At 37.5% G+C, this 23,725-nt stretch overlaps 1 protein-coding gene across 4 annotated transcripts in view; it reads left to right on the forward strand.

Moving 5' to 3' along the window:
- The window catches only part of LOC114653083 (dual specificity calcium/calmodulin-dependent 3',5'-cyclic nucleotide phosphodiesterase 1C-like), a 930,233-nt gene that overhangs the window by 877,063 nt on the left and 29,445 nt on the right, over positions 1 to 23,725 (forward strand). The gene's annotated exons all lie outside the window — the stretch shown is intronic.

Below are 23,725 nucleotides of genomic sequence, written 5' to 3' on the forward strand. Positions count from 1 at the left end.
TTGGCTAACTGTCTCTTGCCCTTTCACCACCTAAGAGCTAATGTGTATGGTGAGCATATTTTCACAAAAAATGGCTGCCGTCGCATCATCCAGATGGACGCTGCATATTAGTGTTGGTTGAAGTGGCTCCCCATTCACTGTGTAAAGTGCCTTGATTACTGAGAAAAGTACTTTATAAATGTAAAGGATTATTATTTTATTATTATGTAAAGGAGCTCCACTGTAAGTGATTACAGGCTTCCCATGCTTTACGAATCTTACAAAGTTTTGGCAATAAAAAAGTCTTTTAAAACCGTTTTTAATTTTATGAATCACAAGAAAGCTGAATTTTCTCGGATTTGAGGACCAAGTATGGAACCATTTTTAAATTTCCACAACTAGTGCTAGCACCTGATCATCTTCGCAGTCATTCCAATTAACATGGGTATAGCATGTGAAATTGGCCTGAATGTTGGTGATGCCCAAATGTAATCTCAATCATTCTCATAGTTGATGCTGCATACTCATTCAGTCGATGAAGCATACAGCCAGCCTGAATGGACAGATCTGGATCTGCAGGCGTGCACTTGTGCATTTGCGTGCTATGATTAACTCATCTTGTCAAATGGATTACTCTACATGTCTTCTTGCTTTATCCTGTATATCATGGCTTCAGAAAGACCATGAAAAAGCAGAAAAAGTCCAAGAAAAGTTGAATGCAACACTTAAAAGTAATAAAACACAGGTACGCAGCTTTATTAAACATTATTTACTGAAGGGAGCTAACTTGTTTGGGTTTTGATGACTAGTGTTATTATTAAACTAGTTCTGTCAGTTTTCATGCATTTTGGTGTTATTTAAACAAAGATAGGGATCATTTTGCAGCCATGGAAAGCTTAAAAATGTTTTCTATTTAAATGAATCCTAATTAAATTATACTTCACCATGAACTTTTCTTGCCAGGCAACTTAGTTGCTACGAATTACTCTTGGTGTTACATCCATACACATAACAAAAGTACATAGAATTAAACAACATTATATACAGAAGTCACAAAAAAGTAGCACAAAACACAGATATATAAAACAATAATTATGTGTTTGTAATAAAAAATTGACTTAACAATAGCATTTTCATACACATATTAGTTTCACAGAGCAGGGAAAGCCTGTACAGAGATTGTCTATAAGTACCACTTGGGTGAGGTTAACACGGCATTTCATCATTGAATCTAAGGTCAGGAGGAGTGCTGAAAATATGTTCACTATGACAATGGTAGAGTCACCTGGTATTTGAATAGAGAGATGGTGATTAAAATACAGTGTGTTTGTTTAAGCATTCAGCTCAGTAAAGCCATTGTTGTATTGTGTGACTTCTAGATTTGCCGAGGATAGTCGCTGATCTCATTGCCAGACCATATCAGTTTAAATGACTGAAAATGATTGATTCAGTGATGAGTTTCCAGCACTGCTTGCACCTTTTTTTGACAGCTAATAACATGCCAACTGACAGAGCCGGCGTTGTTCAAAGGGTATGGCAAGTGCAGATGCACTCTCTACCATTTTTTTTTTCCATTCTGTTTTAGTATGTAAAACACAAGAGATCAGAATGACCAGCCTTTCTTTTTTCTTTTCAAACAAGTGTTCCTTATTCCTCATCATTACATTCTATTTATTGTACTTCCAAATGAGTGTTCACTGGTTGTCAGCTCTCATGCATGCAGAGCCCGTCACTATTACTAAAGATAAAATCAAACCTTTTTAATCTTATCAGAGCAAGTCATAGACTAGTTGGAGAGAGTTGCTGGTATGTCACATTAGGTTGACTGCCTTTGACTTGCTAAGATTATGTAAATGAAGGCTGCAACTGAAAATTGCTGGAAAATTTTGTGCAATGTGACATAGCCTTAAGTGTGCAGGCTACTCTGACAGTCCTTAAATACAAAATTAGTATATTTAGTCATTTGGATCTGCAAGGTTTCTGTTTTTTATTTTTATTTCTATTTATTTATTAATTTTGGTTTCATAAAATCAGTGTTTTTGACAAGAGACACACAGATAGAAAGGTCAGCACAGTTGACAGCAACATCTAACTGAGTTTAACTCCTGGCCTAGAATTGTCTGTTCTTCCTGTACGTGCAGGAGTTGTTTATTTTGGTTTTACTCCCACGTTTTGAACACTAGCAGGTCAGATTTATTAATGAACAGATCCTGTTTGAGTGTGCCCTGCAATGGACAAGCACCCTATCCAGCATTGGTTTCGACCCTGCATCCAAAGCTGCTAGGCTGTGAAATACCGCCACACTGAATTAGAATGAATGAGTTTTATGGATGTTCAGCTTATTGTCGATGCTTACTGATACAGCTGTGGATGAGAGTGCCCAGTTCATTGCATAATAGGTCTATTGGTTGCCAACAACTAATCTACTGGTTGTTGAATATTATTGCCACAAATTTATAACTTCAAGTTATGATTGCCCATGAAGGTCCCCACCACATGTAAAAATTTAGTGGAATAATATTATCCTACTACAGTGGAAGCTCGAGATACGATCACCTCTGTATACGAGAAATTCAAAATACGAGGAAAGTATGAGCGAAAATTTCTGATCTAAACGCGAGCATTGGCTCGCGCAACGAGCCACGAGCCAGGCTGTGGGTATAGCTCTCAGCTTAGCGAGGGGGCGTGGTAGCAGTTGCGAGCCGCGATCTGCGGTGTCTGCGTTTCTCACTTAAGTGCACAGGTGGGAAACTGCCACATCCATGATTGTTCCTGTGGCTGATGGGCTGCAGCTGCCATGTCCTCCCCGCATATATAGAGAAGCGCGAGCTGGTTAAGGGGGAGAAGAAGTGAGTGAGAGAGAGAGAGAGAGAGAGAGCGCGCAGGCAGGAGGGCGGGCAGGAGAGCAGGCTCGCGTGTAGCTGAACAGTGAGCTGAACAGGCGAGCCAAACAGCTGAAGCAGGACGGTGTAGAGAAGGTCAGCTGCATTAAGAGTGTCTCGCCTGTTGCAGAGCCCGCATGGGAGAAGCAGGTGAGACGCTAACAGAGAAGAAGCACCGGGGATTGTCATCTGTTTTTTTAAAGACTGCTTCCTGTTGACGTTTTAACCTCGTGTTAAAGGATTGTTATTCTTGTGTATTTTAAACCTCCACTTCACAACTGTTTTAAGGATTATTTATTTAAACATTTATTGAATGCTCTACTGCACTTTGGACACCTGTTTTGATTCTTTTAATAATCAGTTATATTATTTACCAGTGTTATTTATTAAAGGTAGACTACATTATATATAATTTATCAGTGTTATTTGTTAGGAAAATTGATTTTTATGTTAATATATTTGGGGTGCGGAACGGATTAACTGGATTTCCATTATTTTCAATGGGGAAGTTTGTTCTAGATACGAGAAATTCGCTATACAAGCTCAGTGCTGGAACGAATTAAACTCGTATCTAGAGGTTCCACTGTACTAGGAAAATGAGCCTGGACTTGGCCAGACTCCAAGATCAGGATGTTTCTAATGAGCTTGCACACAGTTTGTATGAGGTACTTGCAGATTTTGGTGCGAATGCCGATCCTAATGTGATGTGGGAGACCTTCTGTGACAAGACCCTGAAGGTTGCTGAGAGCTGTGTTGGTGTTACCGCTGTTCCCAGAAGGAGGTGTTTCATCTCGCAGGGCACCCTGGATATCATCAAGAGGAGTCGCAGCGCAAGGCTCAATGGCAACTCTGGTCTGTACCGGCAACTGAGAAGGCTGGCAGCGAGGGCTCTGAGGGCAGATAAAGAGGTGTTTGTTAGAGGAATCTGTGAAAAAGTGACACACCATCTGTGGTTTAGCGACCCACGTCCTGCTTACAGAGGAATAGAAGCATTAATAATAATAATAATTTTTTGCATTTATATAGCACTTTTCTCACTACTCAAAGCACTCAGCAATTGCAGGTTAAGGGCCTTGCTCAAGGGCCCAACAGAGCAGAGTCCCATTGGCATTTACGGGATTTGAACCAGCAACCTTCTGATTGCCAGTGCAGATCCCTAGCCTCAGAGCCACTCCTCCGCCATTACACACATCTGAATCTGTTCCTCGGAGAGTCACAGTCAGGGCGGCTGATGGAACGGCCCTTACAGATTGCACTGCAGTTGTGACCCGCTGGGCTGGCTACTTTGAGCAGTTGTTCAAAGCTGATCCTCTGGCTAGGACGTTGGATATCTCTGGGTCCACGGTTCTTGAGGCTGATCCTCCAATTAGCTGTGAACCACCCAATCTCACTGAGATTGCACAGGTGGTGAACCAGCTGAGGGGAGGAAAGGCTGCAGGGATCTGTGGTGTCCAGGGTTAACTTCTCCAGGCTGGTGGTAAGGCTGTCCTCCAGGCATTCAAAGCAATCTTTGCTTCCATTTGGGAGACTGGCATCATCCCAACTGACTGGAAAACGGGACTTGTCGTCCCTATCTGGAAAGGGAAGGGTGATCGCCTGGATTGCAGCAACTACAGGGGAATAACACTGCTCTCTGTGCCTAGTAAGGTCCTTGCTAGGGTCATTCTCAATAGGATCCGTGATCACTTGCTCACCAACCAGCGACCGGAACAGTCTGGTTTTACGCCTAAGAATTCTACCATCGACTGCATCCTAGCACTGAGGATTCTCATGGAGTGTAAACGCGAAAATCGGCAAAGTTTCTTTGCAGCCTTTGTCGATTTTCGTAAAGCGTTTGACTCAGTTGATCAAGATGCCCTGTGGGACATCCTGAGGGTTTGCAGGATCCCCTTGAGGTTGCTGGATATCATGGCCAGCCTGTACACTGGTACTGTGAGTGCTGTGCACAGTGGAGGCAGAACCTCTGTGTTTTTTCCAGCTGATTATGGGGTTCGTCAGGTGTGTGTTCTTGCTCCTACTCTGGTGTTGGGCAAGGTCGTGGGGTCCAGCGGCTGTGAGGCATCTGTTGGTGAAGAAAGATTCACACATCTTGACATTGCTGACGATGCTGTGATCTTCACAGAGTCAATGGAGGCTCTGATCGGGGCACTCGAGAGACTGAGCGAGGAGTCTGAGTGTCTGGGCTTGCGAGTGTCCTGGAAAATAACCAAGATCCAGGCCTTTAATGACGTCTTGGGCACAGCCATAAGCAGTGTGTCTGTCTGTGGAGAGAGTGTCGACCTTGTCGAGAGGTTTACTTACCTTGGCAGTGACATTCATGTCTCTGGTGACTGTTCCTATGAAGTCAGTAGACGGATTGGGAGAGCATGGGGGGTCATGAGGTCGTTGAAAAGGGGTGTGTGGCGCTCCCGATATCTATGCAAAAGGACGAAGGTCCAAGTCTTTAGAGTCCTGGTGCTTCCTGTCTTGCTATATGGTTGCGAGACATGGACACTATCCAGTGACCTGAGACGAAGACTGGACTCCTTTGGTACTGTGTCTCTCCAGAAAATCCTTGGGTACCGTTGGTTTGACTTTGTGTCAAATAAGCAGTTGCTCATGGAGTCCCGAATGAGGCACATTACCTGCATTGTGAGGGAGTGTCAGTTACGGCACTACAGCCATGTGGCTCGTTTCCCCAAGGGTGATCCAGCTCGTAAGATCCTCATTGTTGGGGACCCGAGTTGCTAGACCAGGCCAAGGGGTCGCCAACGTAACACCTGGCTGTGGCAGATAGAGGATCATTTCCGGAGGGTGGGACTGGACCGCATGTCTGCCTGGGTGGTTGCCAACCGGGATCCCGAGTTGTTTCGTCGTGTAGTGGGTGTGGCAGCGCACTGTACCAGTGCATGCTACCCAACTTGACTTGACTTGTATATATTAGACATTTTTTACTATGAATTAAGGTATTGATCAATATGGATGAGAAAGTAAAGAATACTGTTTTAAGTACAACTGATAAAAAACTGTTCATATGATAAAATAAAATTTAGGCAATATAACTGCTTCTTTAAACAATTATTTATCCTCTTTAATTCAGTACGCTATAATAGTCTGGTGAAAAGTAGAGAAATGTGTTGGAGAATATCCCAAATTATATTGACACTCTCCACTGTTTCAAAATACCTGTTAATTTTGGGGAACATTCTCTCCATTTTGCAGATTGATTACGGAATGGAGTACTCTTAGCAATTGATATTTTTGCACCTACCTTGCCTCAAAAGCTTGCATAGTGTAATCTTTTCAGTTAGCCAATCAAAGGTGTCATTTTGCTTGACTTTTCATTACATCCATAATGGCTAACATGGTACAACACCCTAGTACTAAAGACCTACAGAAATGATATCCTTTCATCATTTTCCCAAGAAATATCTCTCTACAATCCTTTTTTGTGCTATTTACAATTAACAGCTTCAATTAAGGGATCTGGTACAAAAGTATCTGCTCTTTTACTGTCACACTGGTTATAAAGCTTTATTACATCCCTTGGTCCACCTACTAGTGTGGTGGCAAACTGCTAAGTGTATATGTATATATTCATATTGGAATGGCAATCTGATTTTAAACATATAAATATTCCAAGTTGGGGCATCCAAAAACCCAAATCACTAGATGGTAAAGTAGAATTTTGTTCATTGAACATACATTATTCCTAAGATAAGACATCTGAGTGTGGTTTCTCAACACCTTGTCAAGATAAAACTGTTGGACTTTTTTCAGACAGACAGACAGAGACAGACAGATAGATAGATAGATAGATAGATAGATAGATAGATAGATAGATAGATAGATAGATAGATAGATAGATAGATAGATAGATAGATAGATAGATAGATGTTTTCATTTGTTTTATCCATATTTTCTGGTTCATTTCTGGAAATAAACAATTTCTAGAAACTGATTATTCAAAGTATGGTCTCTTTTTTAGAAATAAGTATCATTCCATCACTGTTGTTATACCTTTTACTAGATTTCAGTTCTGTGCAGTTGTCCAGTTTGCAAAAAAAAAAATATTTAACTACAGTTGCTGCTAAGTGATATCAAAATGGAAACATCCTGAACTTTTTTCTGTGCTGCATTAGTATAAAGATTGTTTTTAAATTCATGACAAATGGAAAAAATCAGCTTCAAGGATTAATGCTTCCACTTAGGAGAACATTACTTTTTGGTCTTGTGTGTTTTTTCAGTGAGAACAATTTGATAATTCAGGTGCTATTAATATACTCCTTAATAGTTAACAACACTTGCCTCTCTTATTGATGTCCTAAGTGCAGGGGTCATGCAAGGTACATGGCATGTTTATGGTCTCTACTCATTTGTTATTAATTCACACATGGATCCTACAGTTGGGAAGATTTGGGGATGGGCTGCCTATAGTTGATGGTGTGTCATTCATTTCTTTGACAATATTTAATTTGGCTATGTGCACGTCAGACACAAAATATAATAGAAATAATGCAACACGGTTTGTAACTACTGTTCTGATTTGTGCATTGTATTTACACTATTTTTTGACACGAATTGCACACCCAACCTACTTGGAAGTGGGTCTTTGTCTGAATTGCCTTTCCCAAGATTTCTTTCATTTTTTTCCCTACGGGGGTTTGTTTGCTGACAATGGGAGTATTAAACTGTATTAAAAAAGGATCGTTAAAGCTCTTTGAGACACTCCTTGTGCAATTATGGGCTATACAATCAATAAATTAATGTTGTTGTAAATTGTAGCAGTGTGCTGTAATCTCCATACTTCATTGGAATTTGTGTATTTGTGTACATAAATGAACTGCTATTTTTAAGTTAAAATCTGAAAAGGAAAATTTGTATTTATTTATTTACTTATTTATTTGTTTGTATTTTTTGACTTGTATGTTAAGCATATCACAACACCCTGTTTATTTGACATATGATGTGCTCTTTATGATATTTTTTGAGTCTTTATTTGTTCTTTCTGTTGTGATTAATAACTAATATAATTGTCTGAATTTGGTGTGTATGGCAATCTTTGTATTCCAGAATTAATTTCAATAAAAATTAATAATGAAATACAAAGATTGATAATAAAAGCATAAATAAAGATGAAAAATTAAACTAGCAGGTGAGTAATTTTTTTTTTTCACTTAGATAGCACAGCTTTTATTACTATGAATCTGAGGAGAGAATTTTCATTTATAGCCAAGAATTAAACCTTCCACCAGTGTCTGATATTTCAGTATTTGCTGTTCTTTATGCAGGTCTTCGAAACTATTGCCAAACTGAAGATTCTTTTACCAATCAATACCTTAACATCTGTTTTATTTTAGGGGAATTGAAAGATGGGTCTGTATTGTCTGAACAGACAGATCACTCAACTGATGCAAGTGAAAATAAGAAAACATATGGTAAACTTTATTTGTGTTTTTCCTCCCCTCATCTTTGCAGTCATCATGATCTGACAGCATCTATCATGATTAAAAAATTAACAGTTTCCTTCCTTTCAGAGCATCATAATGACATTATACAACCATTAAGCATTGCTTGTTTGTTGCTTGAAGTCCATTGTTGATTTTGTCATTAATTCTATAATAACATTCACTCCCATTCCTGTTATCTTCATGACCAAATTTGTTTTCTGCATGTAGCCTTCACACTAAATGTAATGGTGTTTTAATACTGTATGCTAATTTTTATTGTCTGATTGTTTACAGGACTTTAAAATTCTTCCTTCTCTGGTGAAATTTCAAATAATTAATTATAACCATCATGCTCAGAAGAAAACTAGTATTTGCCTGGATGCAGTATTATAGAGTGAATGTTTAGTTATACATGTAGTCCAAAGTATTTTTTAAGATTTTATTAAATAATTGGAAAAAGTGATTTTATAAGGATATATCTACACACCATGCACTTTTCCATTAAAACCTTAAGGCTTTTTTGAAATAGAAACTACAGTGCATTCCATATGAGGAGCTTTAGGAATAAAATACATGACAAGGCAAGAAAGGAGGAGTTTTGGTGCACCCTCTGTGTCAAGAATAATAAAATGATGAAAAGATCAGAAGAAGAGAACATGTCAGAATCACTGTGGATTACATTAATATGAATTTGTCCGGAAATTTAATGTGTTTGTTTCAGACTACCAAATTCTGAAATTTCAAACATAGCATATTATTTTAAAATATGAGACACCTGTGCAGGAAAGAATATGTGGTGATCATGGAGGATTCCAGATTTCCAAAAATTGATTGTGAGGCATTTTTTGGAAATGTTGACAAAGAAACTAGAAGAATGCTCATGATACATGACTGCTCCTTCACCTGGTTATTTTCAAATCTGTCAGGAAGGAGTAGTGATTAATTTTTGAAGTTTTTGTTTTTTGCTTATGTAAGCAATTTTTAATTCCTAATATTTTGATTTTTTAACCATTTCCAGTGATTTAGTTGCTTTGTGTCTAACTTTTTTGGGAACCCTCATTATGTGGCTACAGACACAATGAGTTGCTTATAACATCATTATGACTGTGATATAGAAAATGGTGATGTGGAATACAAAGTACTGAACTTTGCTCAAACAAAAGGAAAACTTAGATGAGGGACTTAGTTCTCAAATGACAAGAATAAACATTCTTATAAGGGAATAAATACTGACTTTGACCTAGTGATTGGTTTGTTCTTGTGCATGGTTAAAGATATTAGGCTTTTTCACTTTAACAACCCTGCTAAAACCACACTGATAATTCTTTTACCCGGTTCTTTTAAAAAATTACCTTTAACATCTCTGCCACTAGCTAAAATCTTTGCTTGGTAGGCCTTTCTGTTTGATCTACTACACCTGTTAAACCCAATGCAGAAAAAATGTCTGCCTAAATCTCTTCCCATCTGACAATAAAGACAGATTTGATTTTATTAATCCTTTCACCAACAGTGTATACAGCATTGCTAAATTTGAATTCATCTTTGAAAATCACAAATGCATACCACAACAGAGAATTAATTAGCATAAATGAGAAAGTACATAGTTTGTAATTATAAATAATAGATAGTGCTACAGAGACGCGCTATATGAATGCAAATAATTATTATTATTATTCTGATTGAAGCCCAAGATAAATATATATTCAAAAATAAAATGAAAAAATGTATAATATAATTATTTCTTACTTTTTTAATTAGTTCTTATTTTTCTAATTTTTTATTTTAATTTCTACATATATATTGACAGATGGCCATATCAGGTTATTTAATTAAAAATTTAAAGCCTAGTGGGACTGCCACAACTCAGGACTGCAAGTGAAGTCATATTCATGCATAAACTCATTATACCTTTATATCTTGCTATCCCCTTCAAACAGATATACTAATGATAATATCTTCTCACTCAAATGCAGAATGTATAGTCAGCTTCTTAACATAAATACCTGATTTTTATACGGAAATACTGAGTGGGATTTAGTTAATAAACAAAAATGGCATTCCAGAATTTGGTGGTAGGGTTCAGGAAATTTTGAATAATCCAGATCACATAATAAAAAAGATTTAATTCTACTCAGCATCCAGAGATTTTCTTTGAGATCCAAATCTACTTTTTTTCAACAGACTTCCAAATAACATATACAGTATATATATATATATATATATATATATATATATATATATATATTATAAAATAATATGATCATTTAAGAAGTAAAAGAAAGGTCTGGCACTGCTGCGTCACAAATCTAGTGTTCTGGATTTATATCCTTTTCCTGCCAGTTACACTTGTGAAGTTTGAAAACTGTCTCTGTGTGGAGTTTACTCCAGATACTCTGATTTCCTTTTCACATTCCCAAAGACATTCATTTAGATAAACTGGCATTTCTAATTTGGCCACAAGTGAGTGAGCCATGGACTTTTACATTATGTGGTTCAGTTTCCTGCCCAATGCTATCAAGACAGGCTCCAGCCCCCTAAAACTTTGAACTGGATCAAGCAGAATTGAATGTAAAAAATTGACAACTTACTGGGAATATTCCATTAAATCTTTTAATTGCAATAGATGGTTAAATTCTAACAGTCATGAGGAAAAAGATAAATAATCATCAATACTTGTATTCATTTCAGATTAAATAAAAATGAATTAATCTAACATTATATTACATTGCAAAATTTTTTTAGTCTGTTGCTTTCCAAAGGAAGGAGAAAGGCTAGCAATGATGTGTGATTTATCTGAACTTGTGATTTGCAGTATACTACTTAGTACAGTGTGACTGATTAAAATTTTCACTTAACTTTAAGTTGGTACTACTCATTTCTCTGACCAGAAGGCTTCCTAATTATTGTGAGGTTTTGGGAAGTGCTTGTAAAAAAGACATGTAATGTCCAGAAGGCATTTTCAAATATGGTCTAAATTCACTACTGCACGGTTTCACCTTAAACCTTATTCTTGATGCTTTTTAATTATAAGTACAATTTTGCCATTTTCTTTTTTAAACCTAAAGTATTAAAAATATGATCACTGCCACTGCTTATGATGCACCCTTTTTATCATTTTTTAAAAGGTCTGAAGAATACATTTTAAACAAAGACTTTTCCCACTTGGTTTGCTCTGCAACAAAAGTGGATTTGCATTCTCTGTCTCCTCACTCTGATGGTTTAATGGCTGCTTTCCAGATTTACTCAGATCTGTTGGTTGACACCCAAAATTTTGGGTGTGTTAGAGCAGAAATATTTTATGGTAAAATCCAGACACCAACCCCTTTAGTGGTTTTTTATGGCCTGCAGGAGGAACAGTGACCTTTATCTAACCTCAGGTTAGAGGGACAGAAAACTGGATGAATTACTTTCAGATTTTTTGATTTACAAGTAAACATTAAACTTAATGTGACAGAGACTTTTCTTTGCTAAACCAAATACAGTTTATAAAGGGTTTAGCTGCAAAACAGCTGTCATCCATTTTTTTCAAAAGTGCATTATATCTCCAAAAAGCTAATTAGATGTTGAATACTTACATTTTGACATGCTAGTACTTTTTAACAATTGTTAGACATTGCAATAATGCAAAAATAACCACAGTCAAAAAAAGACACAGTTTTAACACCTTTGATTTAACTCTGAAATTAATTAATGGCAGAGTCCATAACAAAACAGTGAAAACATCAGGCACTAAACACTTATCACTGTCTTTCCCTGAAGCTCTGAATCAGGATTCTGTTCCTCTTTCAAGTGACATTATTATATTTAACATGTCAGCCTATATGTTTGTATCTTTAAAAAATTACCAGGCTCAAAGCATCCACCAAATGTTAACTCCATCCTGCCAGGAAAATTATTAAATCTTTTTTGGAATAGCAAGTGAACCAAAATACCAGGGAAAAATGTTTGCATGGTTTGTAAATGCTCTGACTAACTCAGTTAGCAAACGTTAACGGCCATATCTCCATACTCCTTGGCCAAGCTCCTTTTTTTAAGGCAGTGGTTGAAAAAGAAAGAAAACCCCATGAAATCACAACAAAGCAAGTAGTGCTGTATACCTTTTGTTAAATTTTCTAAAAATTAAAACTTGTACAAAACTAATGAAACTCCTGCACCTTTGTACAAAGCCCCTTGTAAAGGTAAAGCAATGATCTGTGTTAAATTTCACAATACATATTGAGCAATATCTTGATTACTTTCATTCTGCATAAAATCAGTGTCCTCTGAAATCAGATTTTTCTGTCTACATTTCTTGTTATCATTATGTCCTCTTGGGCACATTTCCTGAAAATCATTGATCTTTGTGAACAGTGTACAAGACAGTGAATGATGTAGGCAGAGAACAAGTGAGTTTTGTGTTTCCTGAGGCCCTTCATTGTCCGACATTTAACAAATGAGTTTAACGCACTTCTTTGTTGGCTTTCCCCCGCATCCATGTCAGAAAAGCACTCACTGTCAATAATGGGACATCAATCCCATGTATTTCAGCTGTCAAATATGTGAAAATGTAAAACAATGTAATCAAGAAATAAATTATAACATGGAACACAAAACAAAACAAACTAATTTAATGTATTAATCAAAACTCTATACATTTTCTGAAAATGTGATGTGGCTTCTTTTCTAAAAAGAATATTGGCAAGTAGCAACAGGAAAAGGAAGCAACACTTCACAAAAGAGGAGAGAAAAAAAACTATGGAGGAGGTGTCAAAAAATTCAAAAGTGTTGTTTTCTAAGGCTTATGGAAGCCACTGAGGACTTGTGCGGGCACTAGAATCGTATCTTTCACATGCTTAGAGTGCACTGTACAACAGTTCTTATGCTTTGGTGTGCTGTGCTACAGTGGCGTAGCTAGAGTTTGCGACACTCGGGGCGGGGCGGGGCTTCAATTTGCCGCCCTTCAACTTATCTGAATATGTTAACCTATTTAAATAGAAAATTAAAATGACATATAGGGAAAAATTAAGATACATTTTGCATAGATTTATTTATATATATAGAGAAACAGCAATATTTTTTTCACATATAATTATTTATAAGCATCAACTAGACAACAATATAGTACAGACGCACTGATAAGCCGTGTTCTGATTATTAGTTTAATATAATTATGCTGCAAAAACCAGAACCAGTGTAGTGTACAAGCGATAGGTAGGGATGAGCAAGAACTCATTTGGATTGTTAACGAAACGAAATTATACATTGTGAATTAGTTGTTTATTTTACTAGAAATTATTATCGGTGTAATTAATTTCGTGAATTTCCCCTTGGGATTAATAAAGTATCTATCTATCACCTAATGTTTCTGTTTGTTTTTGTTATTGCCTCATAAATTTCAACTGCCATGTCTGATGCCATCACAGAAGGACCGCCTGAAAATAATTTTTGAAGCATTTGTGGATGAAAATCAGAGAATTCATTCATGACTGATATTTTTCCGAACCCTGCTGCTTACACATGAAGTGTTCTGAGCCTTTTGGCCAAAAATGCCACCCCCAAAAATGTGCCGCCCGAGGCAGACCGCCCCCTCTGCCCGCCCCTAGCTACACCACTGCTGTGCTATACCTCTCCTCAGCCACAGTTTGGAGATTCAACACTGGAGTTAGCTGGTATTTGCGAAGAGACGAACCACTGTCATCCAGTAACCAGCTACCAGCATGCATACCATCATTTGCCATCTGGCACACTCCAGAGTTGTACCAGATATAAACATTATGTGTACTCCCAGGCCATTTGGTCACAGAGTCTGTAAAAAGTTCCCCATGGTTGCATATCACCTAGACATTTAGCACCAAGAACTTTTTTGGACAGGTTGGGAACAGGGATGAGCATTCCATCAACTACACTTACAATGCCAGGTATGCCTGCAATGGCATGAAAAAAATAATGTCATGCAAGGCTGCCCCTCCTGCTGGAAACTAAATGTAGGTGTGTGCATGGTGCATTAGTAATCTTGTCACTGCATGAACAGATTTGGACCTGGCAGCCTTGATGAGGCCAAGTGCATCACCAACAGTCTGCAGGAACCCACCAGTGCCTTAGAAATGCATAGCTTTCAGAAGCTGTACAGATTGACTGCAACACCCTGTATAGCCAGAAAGATTGCACCTGACTACAGACTGGGCATCTTTGTATTTCGGGACCAGAAATGAGAGGTGTTAGACAGGGAGGCAAAGTCTCAAAAATTTGGTATTACAAAGCAAAAGTGTGATTATATTTACAGGTGCACAGAAAACAGCATCAGGCGGGCTTTCTTACACAGTCCTCACCGCAATTAACACATAAAACACAACACAGCAATGTCTCAAAAAATGGTGAAAGTATACAATATTTACAGTGAGTTTTGCAAGTCTCCAAATGAAAAAGAAACAAAAACAATACATGTATATACTCAAATATTTGGCAGTCTTCCTAAATAACAATGCATTCAGGAAGATGCTCCCTGAACACACAGTACTTTCAATAATGTGATCCACAAAAAATATTTATAAAGAGAAAAATCAGTTAATATACAAAAAGACAAAAAGTGCACCACAAACCCATTTCATATAAATGCCTCCACCTAAACGATATTAATACCAGGAGATATTTATTTCTATATATAAAAAATGAAAATATGTACAAAATAAGGTACAAGCCACTATGCTTGATGTACTTTTAAATTGAGCTACACCAAACACTCATTCGACACCACGACTCTGTCAAAAGACAGCCTCTACAGGCAGGAAGTGGCTTTTATACTCGGCATCATTTTCCCAACCAATCATCAAGCACTGCATCACCCTCTAACCAGTCACGGGTGATGTGAGCACATTCTTATGTCACGTCATGTCTGCCTCTGCAAGGCTTCTGTTCAAATACCGCACAGGCACGGATGTATGCCCACACACACAAATGAAATTTGAACACTTTTAAATCCATATCTAAGGTAAGGGATCCTTTTTAGCTTTTGCAATAAACTAAACGCTTCACCCCTCTTTTCTTTTACTTCAGTGGTGGGTGTTGGGAACTTGGCTGCACGTGGAGCCATGTAGTCCTTTGTGTCTCCATGCAGCCTGAACAGCCATCTACGTGTAGCATTGCACCATTGAAATAGCTCTGGAATGCAAGCGAATGTGTCACCTTGCATTTTTTTCTGCTAAACCACGAGAAGTTGCTGCTTTTCTATTCACCTCACCGTAAAACAGACAGGTTCTTAAAAAGTTTATTTTTTCTTCCTTTTGTAATGCCTGGGTGGGCTCATTACCACAGGGACTTGCTGGTTCTAAATAAATAGCAAGTTTGACTAACTCCTTATGAACTCAAATTGTCTATAGGTATTAAAGCTACAAAGACCCCCTTTTGCAATAATTTATAGCCTACATTGTAATTTTATATTTATACTACCTGTGGTAACCCAGTATTGCCTTGGAAATTTTCTAAAATAACTGTATCTATGTTATAGTGTTGTCTGTTAATTGGACATATCAGAAGTACTATGTAACTAACCAAGACCTTTTCTATATGCATTTTTTTTAACTGGGTCTAATATTATTTCGATGGGGTTGCTTATTCTTGAATATGCTACATACAATAACTATGAGTAAAATTCTCCTGCGGTATATGCATTTGTGCTTTTTCTACTGACCAACATTGGCTTTTGTTGATGGTCATTGCAAAACTGAATTTTACAGGAAATTGTGTCTTTTGAATTGAAGAGGATAATGAGTTAGAATGATGTGAATTTTGAGTATATATTGCTATCTTCATAAGATGTTTACACTTTTCATTTTTTAACGTTATTCACTCAAGCATTTCTTGTCATGTTTATCATCAGTTGCATGTTAATGCATCTTTTTTTTGGCATACCCATAGCCAGAGAATAAAGTTGTAACACTGTTTACTTTAACTTATTACAGACAGAAATGACGTTTACAGACTGCACATACTGTACATACAGCATGAACTATGCAAAGCATCCACAGTGGGGGTGGTGGATGGGTGATTGGTAGGGAAAAGATTGTAGCAGAACTCCGTATTAAAGGAAACCACCAATAGTGGCTTTCGGTAATGTTACAAAGGTGATTTTGACTTAATTCATTCAAAGCTAAAAACTGCTAAAAATTTCAACTCTCCATGTGCAGTACTGCCTAAGTATAAAGTGGGCTTGAAAAAGATGTCTTACCAACAAAAAAAAAGTTATTAATTACTTTTACTTCACTCAAAAGAACTCCACTGTTCAGATGCTCGAACCTCACTTTGAAATTTATGTCAAATATAACATTACAATAGGTAGTGATAAGCAAAATGTCCAAGTTTTACATTTTGTGTGCAAGCTTGCATTACTGAAACTCGCTATTAACAATTGTGGTTTGGGAGTTTTTTTTCTTTTAAAGAAAGAAAGGAAGGTTGCCCCTTAAGGGTTTGGCACCCTTCAGAAATCCCTTTTGGACCCATACACTTCTCAGGATAGATTCCAGATTAAAATGAAAGTGGCAAAAATGTCTTTTGTAACATACATGTCTAAAGACAATCCAACATGAGACAAAAACACATACTCTTAAGATAAAAGTTATAATTGAGCATGACAATGAAATTGTTGTCCCGGAGTGGCAGAGAGAAAAGAAAAGCAGAAGTTGCTATCTTTGATAATGCTTTGGTCAATGCTCATATTTAAATTTTGTAAGTACTGATCGAATCATCTGGTGCAGATGGGCATTAAACTCAGCACTCCCACAAGGTTTCAGATGAGATTGTGGGGGGGTATATATATTAAATATTTTTCTTATTGGATCAATTGTTTAAAATCGACTGGTAAAACCCCCTCTCCACCGCCTGGGGCTATGAAAAACTTGTGTAAAGTGTATACTACATTGTGCCGACTACAATAACTGGCATCCTATCCAAGGTTTGTTCCCTGTATATATATATATATTGGAAACATTGACCTATTATTATTATTATTAATATTATTATCATAGCATCACTGTTGTTTGTGCTCTACTTATGGTGACCTTTGTCTCTCAGGAACAGAATCATAGGCAAAATTACATATAAAGAATGACATTGAAAATAACGAGTGGTTGGTTCACTTGTTAATTTTCAAATGAGATTATATACAACTTCGGTACAAGATAACAAAGTCATTAGTGTTATGAAGCTTTCGGGAAATGTACCCTTTACTTATTCCAAAATTTGAATGTTAGCAATCATAAATTTTCCAATTCACATTAATAAATGAAGAATCTTCCATTTTCCCATCATTCAGATATTTCTTTTAGTTCACATGAGACAAAGTATGTCTCCAACAAATTAGGTTCTGTTATTTCATATGAACTTTAGATATTTAGAAAAGATGAGGAGCATTTGGGTTTTAGGTAGCAATATTATTCATAGACTTCTTTTTGGGAATTCAGGGTTCCTTTCTTTCTGTAATCTTTCCTTTAACTTTTCTGTGTTCTGCTCTACTTTTTTATGTATAGTTAAGGTCAGCCCTCACAACATATGGCATCTAGCTATTCTGCCCTATTTCATCACCTTTTTTATTTAGTTTCTACAACCAGGTTTCAATTCAAACTATTTTCTGATGCAGACCAAAAGCCTCTTGTCATTTTAGTCAAGTGGGATTCGGGTCTGGATGTTTCTTCTGCCTTGAGGTTAGATTCAGTTTTTAAAGAAGTTAAAAATTCTTCCAAAAACTACAATCATCAATATATTCAATTTAAAATTGTTGGTAAGATTTATACAGCTGTCTTGAAATGATGTTTAATGGGCTTAACCCCTTTGTAATGTATGCTTTCTTAAAATGCCTGGTTCTTTTTTCATTTTTTTTATTCTGCCCACCACCACATCTTTGTGGTCCACCATTTCCACCTACCTTTCATTTCCTTTGGATTCTACTATTCCCTGTTCTCTGGATTTTTTTTTTCTATTAATGAGACGTTGATTTCAGTCAGTCAGTCATTTTCCAACCCGCTATATCCTAACACATTATCACGGGGGTCTCTAAGCTTTTAATCTGCTGAGATCCTCGTGCCTTCTCTGTGGGAAAACCAACAGCAAAGTTTAGTACATAACTGGAAGAACTTGTTTTATAATTTAATTGTTTCAGAGTTTTCATTTGCTCATATTAATTTCTCTTCTCTATCCATTATATCATCTTTAGAAAAAGGAATTGCACTCTACAATAATGATTTGTTTAGCTCTATTCGAGATGTGTGGGGTAGCATTCCTCCAGCACAGCACCTCCTAGGTTTTCTCTCCTTTTTCCTCAGCCATTTCCAAATTGGGGGGGTGGGGGGTTTACCAACAGGATGCAGACTTTCTTCTGTTTTTGATGTTTTCACATTTCTTATTTGGTTATTCCCAATAAAAAAACTGTTTACAAAAATATATATACAGTATATACAGTATATATAACAAAGCAAACAATGTTTTAACATGGTATACTTACATGTATCACTTGGTTATCCATAGGATAAGATATATTTCAATTTTACCTGAGCATGTGTACAGTGAAAAAATAATTTGCACTAAAAGAAAAACCAACAAAACAGTGCCACCAAAAAATTAATAACATTCAGTATTATGAGAGAAAAATGATAGATGTGCAAACTCTATGGGATAGTCAACAGGAAGTTCAGAGTTCCAGAGCTTGGAGGATCTGAGCATTTAATAATGTCACACTCTGGGAAAGAAGCTATTTCTTAGTGTACAGGATTGGGCCTGAAGTCACCCATAGTGCCTTTGTGATGGAAGGACTGAAAACAGTTTGTAGCTGAGGTTTGTAGGATCATGGGTGGTATGGGTCTTTCTCCACAAGCAATGCTTTGTGTAGATTCCCCTCACAGCTGGGAACGGAATGCCAATGATATACTCTACAGTTTTAACAATCCCCTGCAGAGCCTTCTGACAAGTGACCATGTACCTGTAGTTCCCAAACCACACAGTTATACAGCTGACAGATTGGCCTTTTTCAGCCTCTTTAAGAATTAAAGGTGTTGTTGAGCCTTCCTTACAAAGGAGGTGTTAGTTGTCCAAGTTAGATCCTTTTTGATGTACAGTAAGTGCAGAGAAACTTAAAGCTAGACACTGTTCTACTTCAGCTCCATTGATGAAGAAGAGGGGGGTTACATTTTTTGGTCTTGCTAAAGTCCAAGGTCAATTCCTTAGTCTTTGAGATTCTTAGAGATAGATTTGTGCACCATGTGATACAGTGTGGATGCAGTTTCCCAGGTATGCCTCATTCATTTCATCTGCAACAATTTACTACCAAAAATATGCTAAAATAGTTTAATATTATTTTATTATGATCATTTATTTGCCTAAAACTCATACAGTTGTTAGTGACCCTATCTGTAGTATAGTGCCAGTTTCTTTAAATGAGCTTTTTAAGTGCTGCATTTGTAAACAGCTGTTGAACACAATATGCCTTTCTCAGGATTTATTTGTACCTTTATATATTCATTATAGCTGTTTTTTTACCCTGTTATTTTTTATGTAGGCATTTACAAGCTTAGAGAAATAAGAGATAAGCACAGCAAGCCATTGAAAGAGGCATTGTCATTAATAGCAGATAGAGAGATACACAGTTCAGAGTGACACTTCTGATGCCATCAGGTAAGGTGACCATCCATCCCCGTTTTCTGGGGACAGTCCCCTTTTTCGGACAACTGTCCCCACTCAGAAACATGTCCCCATTTTGTCCCCGGTTTAAGATTTTGTCCCCGGTTTCAGCTGGTTCACATTTTTGAATGTATCTCATCACCACGATAATTTGAACTCGGCGCACGTACGCTGTGTTTTGACGGAGGTTATGCTTTACCTTTATCCTGCAACTTTGGCGAGAAATCATGTGATAAGCTTTCACTCGCTTTGTACTCATGTTCCCGGATTGGCCCAAAAAATTCTGGTCACCTTACATCAGGTCATGAATGTTGTGGACAGAAAATTGTAGCGGAGCAGAGCTCAAACGAGGAGGAGAAGAATGAAGGTGAAGGGGGCAAGCTAGCTGCACAGTGTGAAACAAAATAAGTCATGTCACCTAAAAAATTTCTTACTGAAGCAAAAATGGACAAAAAAGTATCAATGTTTTGATACATCTGTGTTTCTATTGTGTTGCTCATTATTTAGGAATTTTTGAGTTTAGAGAGATAAGAAAAGAAATGCCACAGATACTTATCAGCATAGGATGTCTTTGAAAGGGCCCCTGTCCTTGATGGCAGATGATGAGTCAGAGGGAGACTGAGAAGCATGCAGCAGGGATACAAACAATCAACAACAGACTGAGGCAGTGCAAAGTTACACTTCTGATTCCATTACATCATGAATGTTCTGGGCAGAGAAATGTATAGGAACACAGATCTGACAAGGAGAAGTAGGTTGATAGTGAAGGATGTAGGCAGTTGCAACAAGCTGATCAGAGTGAAACAACACAAGCCACATTACATGTAGAAGCTTGTTACTGAAGTGAAATCTCTCTATTATAAAAAAAAAAGTCTTTGGAGGGAGACTAGGGAGACGAGACGTGATCTTCTTGGAAGACAATTTGACGTCCCCCGTGAGAGACACTTTAACTTAATCACACGAGACAAGGCAGTGAGACAACATTTAAAACAAGTTCACAGACATCTAACCTAGCAGTTGTTGGAATGCTTTTGGCACACACACTTCATGTGCTCCCAGCTCTTAAAACAGCGACAAGCAGAACACGCAGCTCGTCAGCAGCAGCAAACCAGCAGATGATCCAACTGCTTAGCCTTAGCATGCGTTCAGCCATCCCCCGTCCTTCACAATGAGAGCGGCAGAGACACGAAGTGGCAAAAGGACAGCTACTGTATAGGCTTTTAAATGATCGATGCGCAGCGCAACAAGCAGAAAAACGCAGCTCGCCAGCAGCAACAAGCCAGCAGATGATCTGACCGCTTATCCTTAGCATGGGTTCAGCCCCCCCCTCCCTTACACGACGCGAGCGGCAGAGACACGAAGTGGCAAAAGGACAGCTGCTGTACAGGCTTTTAAATGATCGATGCGCAGTGTGACAAACAGAACACGCAGCTCGCCAGCAACAGCAGCAGAAAAACAGCAGCTGATCCGATAGCATCTCCTTAGCTCCTCAGCCACCCCCCCTTTACAACACGAACAGCATTATACGTCCTGCGAGAAAGAGATTTAACCACGCCCGGGGCCGGAAATAAAGGACAAGTATTGTTTTTACAAAGTTTTAAAGTTAAAGTGAAAATAATGCATATGTAACAATTCCCATTACAATAACAGCCTCTTTAAATTGTATATCCGATAAACCAAACCTGGGGGTGGACGAGCAAAGTGAGCATGGGGCGGACCCCCCTAGTTATATATAAAACACAGAAGGTGCCAGATATGTTCAGTATCACTGGACTGCAAAACAGTTGATTGCTGCAGAATGTACCAGGAGCAACACTACAGTGATCACAATAATGTAACTGCAGTCTGTGATTATTGTGGTGAGTAGCAGACTATGATTGTGTAGTTCTGTATAAATAACAAAAATGAAAAATGATTAAGTATTAAAAATTATTTTAAATGGAGGTGAACTGTTTAGGGAAGAGGTTTCAATAAAGGTATGTAAGGTTATGTTTATTTGTGGCTAGATTCCAATATAAGTTTATGCTGGGTCTCTAAAGACCCTAGATAGGTAATAGTGTTTGTTTAAAGTCTCATGTATACAAGGGTTAATTATATTTATGAACAGAGACACAGTTGTAGTTGAAAAGCAAATACAGAAGGGAGCTCAGCACACAGCCTTGCGGTGCACCCATACTCACAAACATGGTATAAGATGTGTGTTTACCCATCCTAACATTTCTGGGCCTGTTGGTTAGAAAATCCAATATCCAATTGTACAGTATGTGGTAGCATTCAAATCTAAGGAATGGAATTTGCTGACCAGCTTGGAGGGGACGATCATACTGAATGCAGAACTGTAGGCAATAAATAGCATTCTAGATCACTTGGTGATTTCAGTAATATGTAATTACTAAATGTATGTATATATATATATATATGTAATATATGTAATACTAAAATTCAGACACACTTGGTTAATAAGTAATTGTACCTTTTCTAATACACTCATTTAATCTTTAAAATATGTGATTCAAGAAAATGCAATAGATTTAGAAGTCTTTAGAGTTCACATGCTGACAAAATAAAGATGTGTTATAGAAAAATTCCACTATTTATTTATTTATTTATTTATTTAGATAGACAGACAGACAGACAGACAGACAGACAGACAGACAGACAGACAGACAGACAGACAGATAGATAGATAGATAGATAGATAGATAGATAGATAGATAGATAGATATGTAAATGGGTAGATAAGTAAGTAAAAAAAAAAATAAATGTACACACACATTTTGATCTGAACGAAAAAAAAAATTAAAAAGAAAAGAAAATTTCTGTTAGTGTGTCAGAGACAGGATATGTGGCATTGTTCATAATGGCACTCAGTTTTGTTTTAACTCTCTCCTTTGCTACTACCTGTAGGGGGTCCGGAGTGCATCCCTATAACTGAGCCTAGCCTTTTAACTAGTTTGTTAATTTGGTGAGTCTCTCTTAAAATGATGTTACCAGCCCAGCACACCATAGAGTAAAACACTGCACTGGCCATCACAGATTACAGAAGATGTGAAGAATGTCACTTTCCACATTAAAGAAACCCAGTTTCCTAAGGAAAAAGAGTCTACTCTGCCCTTTTATATATAATTCTTCTGTGTTCTGTGACTAGTCTAACCTTTCATTAATATGGACCCCTAAGTACTTATAGGAGTGACCCACCTCTGCATCCACTCCCTGAATAGTGATATGACATAGTGTTTCTTTGGTACAGTGAAAGTCAATAACCAGTTCCTTGGTTTTGGTGATGTTAAGATGCAGACAAATTCTTTTTGTACCAAGAAACAAAGTTCTCCACCTGACTCTTATAGTCTGTCTCATCCCCTTTATCAATACAACTCAGAATGTGTAGAATCATCTGAGAATTTCTTCAAGTGACTTGACCTAGCATTATAATTATAGTCTGAAGTGTACAGAGTAGTGTACAGAGTAAAGTGAAAAGGAGACAGGGCTTTTCTTGTGGAGCTCCAGTGTTGCTCAAATCTGTGAGAATAACTACAAGTGAGAATAAGCCAATGTTTGTCTGATTGGCAAACTGCATTGAGTCCAGGTGGTCCACTAAAAGAACAAAGGTGTAATCCAGGACCAGTCTCTCAAAGGTCTTATGATGTGAGACGTGGTCTGTAGTCATTAGGTAAAGAAGTGCCTACCTTCTTTGGAACGGGAACCATGCAGGGTGTTTTTACAGAGCAGTGATAGTTTCTGAAGTCTTAGGGACAGACTGAACAGGATGACTAGAGGACACCAAAAAGTTGG

The sequence above is a fragment of the Erpetoichthys calabaricus genome, chromosome 6, assembly GCF_900747795.2.
Source record: "Erpetoichthys calabaricus chromosome 6, fErpCal1.3, whole genome shotgun sequence".
NCBI lineage: Eukaryota > Metazoa > Chordata > Cladistia > Polypteriformes > Polypteridae > Erpetoichthys > Erpetoichthys calabaricus.